The sequence below is a fragment of the Helianthus annuus genome, chromosome 6, assembly GCF_002127325.2.
Source record: "Helianthus annuus cultivar XRQ/B chromosome 6, HanXRQr2.0-SUNRISE, whole genome shotgun sequence".
Taxonomy (NCBI): domain Eukaryota; kingdom Viridiplantae; phylum Streptophyta; class Magnoliopsida; order Asterales; family Asteraceae; genus Helianthus; species Helianthus annuus.
In genome coordinates this window covers 96,479,715-96,485,833 of record NC_035438.2, presented here as the reverse complement: position 1 = coordinate 96,485,833, position 6,119 = coordinate 96,479,715, and the positions used below count along the sequence as shown (strand labels likewise).

The window sequence follows — 6,119 nt, the reverse complement described above, 5'->3', positions numbered from 1 at the left end:
CTATGTATTGAATGCAGTCGAACATGACAGACCAATGCACATTGTTAAAAAGACCTGCCCAGGACATTGAGAGCTCTCATTGTTAAAAAGAGTGCTCTTAAATCTCTAATTATTTCTTTGTATACATAACATAACATGTTTATCCAAACAAAAGCTGTCAAACAACCTCTAAAAAAGAAAAAGGAACAGTTTTAACCCAACTGAATACCATATTTGAGTTTCAAAAATAAGCCATAAACTAAATTCTAATTATCAAATAAAAACTTAATTATCAAAACAAACAAATGGCTAGATACTTACTGTCTAATTACATTTTATATATACATAGTTTTCAATATGCACTCAATATTGAAGTGAAACATTTCAGTATGCATAGTTTTCAATATGCACAGACAATAAAACAACATAAGAAATTGACTCTTCATTGCTTTTTTTTTTTTTTTTTTTGAAAGATCAACAAAATTTTATTCCATATTCACCTGGACAACCAAATTATTGGCCATATGTTCACCAATGTTTTACAGTAATTACATCACCTTATACACCAAAACAAATCAAATCAAAATTACACCAATCACTCCATGAGATACTGACGTTTTTGACCCTGCTTTTTATCCACGTATATCCGAGCATCTTGATTTCTTCTTTCATCTTGTTCACATAAGGTTGCTTTCCTTCAAAAACCGCCTCGTTTCGGCTCTTCCAAATAACCCAAATGGCTGCTTGAGTCACCAGACTCACCACTTTCTTCCACCTTTGAGACCCATTGTTGCTTTTATGTATGTTTGCCAAATCCTTTAGTTCTAGTGCGAAAACCTGTTGAATTCGACACCACCGAGTTGACTCTTCATTGCTACAAATACACTACTCAATATACACTCAAAAGTATCAGACAATAAAACCACTTGATATTGCATAGCACAAAGATTATGAGTCCAGTGGGAGATGATACTTACCATGTCGGCCCATATGATGCTACATGTTGCTCTGAATGGTAGTCCTAAACCCCCCAATTAAAATCCTACCGTAAAGAATCAAGAAATAAAGACTTAGGGTTCGATGTGAAAAGAATAATATGTGATGTAGAGATGACAAACCTGTAACTATCGATTGTGGTCATAAGCTGATCAGTTCAAACAAAATGAAATCTGGTTGTTGAATTGAGGATTCAGAATTGTGATTTGAGTGTATCTTTGAGAATGAGTCCTCTTATATTATTAGAGAGAGAAAGAAAGTAAAGGTAAAGTTTTAGATGTGGATATGAAAGACACACGTGGTTTCAAAATAGTAGTATACAAACAATACTCCTAAACATACAACATATAATAGCACAAAACATATGTCATGCATAGATTAGAACCATCATATGCACAACTATGTTGTAAATTAGAGTTTTATATAACATGATTAGTTATATTAAATTAAATATAAATATAATTAATCAATTAACATAATACAAAAAAATAAGGGGGAAGTCACGTAAGATACGAGGCATGATGGGCGATCACCGGAAATCAATTCTGGCAAATATTCAAAGGAGGCTAACGAAGTTATTTGTATCCAATCTCCCAGATCGATGCAGTGGGAATGACATAGCAGGGGTTGTTCGAAGGCATGCAGAGATTTATGACATTTACATAGCAAGGAAGAGGGATAAGAAGGGGAATAGGTTCGGATTTGTGTCACTGTTAGATGTAAAGAACACGGGGGAGTTGGTGAAAACGTTGTCTGACATTAGAATGGGCGAGTATAAGCGTAGTTTTAATGTTGCCAGATTCACGTTAGAGGAAGGGGAAATTAACGACAGACAAACGGAGAGGCCGGTTCCGATGAGGATGACGGGAGCGGCTGGAGTTTTTCCAAGAATGAAGGAAGTTAATGGTAGTAATTTTGTTGGGATGATGACGTTTAAGGAGGTGATGCTTAGCAGAAATAGTGAAGCTAAGGAGGAGAAAACACTACTGATTCAGGAGGATTTTAAAGTGAACGAACATGGTTTTGGTAAGGCAGTGATCGCAGTTATGAAGGATTTCAAGGCTCTAAAGGAGGCAGGAGATACGATTAGAGATTTGTCGGAAGGGGCAGGGGTTGTGCAGTATGTAGGGGGGAGGTTCATCATGGTTTCTTTCAACAGTGGCGTTGAGGTGGATCGGTTTTGTCTTTTGGCAAGTGAGAAACGTGACAAGTTTCAGTCTGTGGAAAAGTGGACTGGCCAAACACTACCGTTTGAAAGACTTGCCTGGTTAAGGATACAAGGAATCCCGCTTCACCTTCTGGAAAACGAAGTGATAAACGGAATAGGTGGAAAGTTCGGGAAAGTCATAAAGGGTGCCTAACACGGGATATGGGATTCAAATTTATCGTACGATTATGTAGGGGTTCTGGTTTCGGAAGGTAAGAGGATTCAAGAGGAAGTGATTATCCAGTGGAAGGGGCGTAGATACAGAGTTTGGGTGGAGGAGCAGATCGGGGATTGGGAGCCGAAATTTCTGGGTAAAGACAGGGGAGTGGAGATGTCACACCCCCAAAATCCACAAGCGGAGTATCACCGCAGGAGGCGTGACTGACCAGGATCTAGCTACCAATCACATTGAACTCATAGTTATATTTAAATAAAGCTTTCATTTATTAACATAAAGTGTTACAACGTTACAAATAATTCACGGTATACAGCGGAAGCATAATTCATTCGTTAAGTGTTTATAAGCCACATGTAAAAGCCATTAGTCTTGTATTGTGATTCCATTTATCTCGACCCATGACCACTTCAGCTTCCCAGACAGCAAGTTCCAACAATATGCACCTAAAGGCCTGCAAGGCATGTAACAACGAATCAACAACAAAGTTGAGCGAGTTCACAGTTGGTTGTCCGTTTTTAAAGTTGTTCTAAAAACCATAAGTTCATTCGAAAACCAGTAGTTAATCAGTTCCTTGTTTCCCAAACCATAACCAGTGGGGGCTACCCCATGTAACCATTAGACCGTTACCATATCGACAATTGACGAAAGTAAGTTGTGCCCTACGTCAATGTCTATCATCATTAACTAAGTGCCCAGATCCATTAGTACACGCGCGTCCTACCGACACGATGTGAGGCTTCTCAACCCTAATAACGCTATCAACTAATGACCCGCTCGCCATTGGCCCGGCGATTAAGTCGATATAAAAATGAGGGACTTCATGATAGAGTTTTGTCTAGTAAGTTTAAGGTTGTTGTCTGATGCGTGTGAAGTGTGTATGTATTTTAGGTATATATTTTAAGCCCTTTTTACACTTTTTAGCTAAGTTTTAAATTTATAAACACGATATTTACTAACACTAAACACACATATGGGCAAGTGCACCCATCGTGGACGTAGTATAGTGTTGGTAAGATACCGAGGTCGTCCAAGGACACAAGAGCTTTTAGTACCGGTTTATCCTCAACGTCTAATCAAATCAAAATGTTAGAAAAAGGTTTTTAAACTAGAAAAATAAAACTAACTAAAATGCTGAAAAGTAAAATAAAAGTAAAACAGATAGACAAGATGAATCACTTGGATCCGACTCGTGTGTAGTGTAACCTTTGATTATTTTCGCACTTTTGCACTTGTTTAAGAGATTATCTTAGTTATTGTAGTAGGCCCCTCTTTTGAAGGTGACGTTCCCCTCAACCCAGTAGTTTGAGTCTGCAAGGATACAATCCTAAAGGGTCGGATTATTGAAAGATAATTAATTAAGTTATTAATGCATAATGTGGCAGGCCCCTCTTTTGAAGGTGACGTTACCCTCGGCTAAGTAGTCTGAGTCAGCAAGGATACAGTCCTAAGTAGCCGGGTTAAAGTTTTAATAGTAGTTTAACTTATGAGGGGGTCAAAGAGTTTGGACCCCTGCCATCCAATACCATTGGGCATTGAAGGAGGTCCTACTAAATTTGACCCAGGTCCTTTCCAGGATCTATACACTGAACAATGGCAAGACTCTTACCAAACCGTTCCCTTAACCCCCGACCAGGTAGCCAACATACCTCCATATAGACCGTGGAGATATGAATGGTGAAAATCTTTTATTTTATATAGACAGTAAAATAATGCCAAGACACCACAGACAAACGATAAGGAAGAATCACCTTCAACATAAGAAACTAGTAATTAAAGTCATTAATACAAAACCAATTAAAAAGTGCAAAAGATTAAAAATAAAAAGTATTACACTAAACACTTATCTTCACCAAGTGATGTAAGAGACTTAGGCAAACATGGCCTTTGATTGTCAAGAACTCTTACAATCAATCTTGGATCCCGAGACGACTCACACTCTCTATGATGGACAATAGATGATGGTGGTGGATGATGGTGTTGTGATGGTGGTGGGTGGTGGGTGAAGTGTGAGAGAGGTGGTGTGCCAAGGGATGAGTTGCAAGAGCTCCAAGCACTCCTATTTATAGGCTGAACAGAAGCTCGGGCACGGCCCCGTGGCCATCCTCCTCTCTTTCTTCATTAAATGCAGTTTGTCTGCATTAGTTGACCACGCCCCCGTGTCCGCTGAGCACGACCCCGTGTGCAGAAGCATATCTGTACTATCAAGATTTGCCTGGATTTCGCGAATCTTATAGTTGACCACGGCCTCATGTCCGCTGAGCACGGCCCCGTGGTGGGCGATGGAAGCTTCTACAACTTTGTCTTTTCTGCTGACACTTGGGCATGCCCCCGTGCTCACTGAGCACAGGGCGTGTTCAGTCTTCTGTCTCCTTGTTTTGCTTGGGAACATGTTGTCGGGAGGTCGGCATACCACGTTTGCTCCTTTTCTTGTATTTATGTTAGATTTAGCTGCCTTTTTGCTTCTTTTGTTTATTTGAGCTCATTTAATCCTGAAAATACAAAAGGAAGACAAAAGCACACTTTTTCCAATATTAGTACTAAAAAGGGTTAGTTTTATACCATAATTGATGTAATTTATATGTTGCTTTTTGTGCACATCATTGTCCTACCCAAGGAGGACGAACGTACGTATTCTACCCAAGGATAATACACAGGATTAATATTGGCATCCTACCCATGGAGGATGGCGTTACATATCCTACCCAAGGAGGATATGCATGTTCCGTTTTAGTTCTTTAACCCATTCCCAACCACTGGGAATCCCATGCCTTAGAAAGAGTGTGAACTCACCTTGGTTTGCACGGTAGATAAAGCATTTGTCCTAAGTTGGTCAACCATATCCTATTATGGTTATCATTTATTAGGACGGTAAACAAGTAATCCCGTATAAGCTACACGTATCTAACACGTATTCCTCATGTAGTGTACACGTATCAATTATGGTATTACACCTTAACCATAAATAATCCATGTATAAAACAGTTAATCATGAAATAATAATAATATGGAACAGTGAGTGTGCGGCCTTTTAAAAGATTTGGGCTTTTCTAGTGCGTGGCCCACTAGAACAAGGCCCAATATATGTTTAACGTGCGGCCCACTTGATAAGTGTGCGACCCACACAGGAGTGTGCGGCCCATTGGCAAGTGTGAGGTCATACGAGTGTGCGATCAAATCAAGTGTCCAAACAGTGTTTCTTTCCAACTTTATCCGATCAAGGCAGCACAAAACAAAGATTTCAACATTACTTCTAGTACCCTATTTTATTAACATACAATGTAGACTTTTACATAAATTCATATTGACAACAAGATATATATATATATATATATATATATATATATATATATATATATATATATTAACTTAGCCATTCGACAATTCATGCCACACCTAGTTTTCACAATGTTATTATCATACCAATTCGGTTAGCAACTAATTTCAATATAAAATATTCAATTCAAATTTAAATAGCAAAAGTATGTCATGAAATTAGCAACCGTTGTTTCAATTCTTATGTAAATAATTCAAGATCCCCTAATTATTATCCTGTCAATCCACTAGTTTGTACTCAATATTCCTTAACATCACTCCTTAAATACCACAAAGAAGTGCAGCCCATTATAACGGACTCAAATTTACTCAAAATCAATCATCAACTAACCCTTACCAGTTATGGCATATACAAAATCCAATTAAAAGACAAGCATATAACCACATCTTGATTAAGTAGTTTTGTCATCATGTAGCCTTTACCAT

General features: G+C 38.4%; 1 long non-coding RNA gene across 1 annotated transcript; it reads right to left on the bottom strand.

Annotated features, from left to right (window-relative positions):
- Positions 1-406: 406 nt before the first annotated feature.
- LOC110891066 lies at positions 407-1,236 on the bottom strand. Its single transcript, XR_002564978.2, has 3 exons — positions 1,098-1,236; positions 957-1,021; positions 407-864 (listed from the first exon to the last, which is right to left on the bottom strand). It is a non-coding gene; the product is annotated as an uncharacterized LOC110891066 (long non-coding RNA).
- Positions 1,237-6,119: the final 4,883 nt, after the last annotated feature.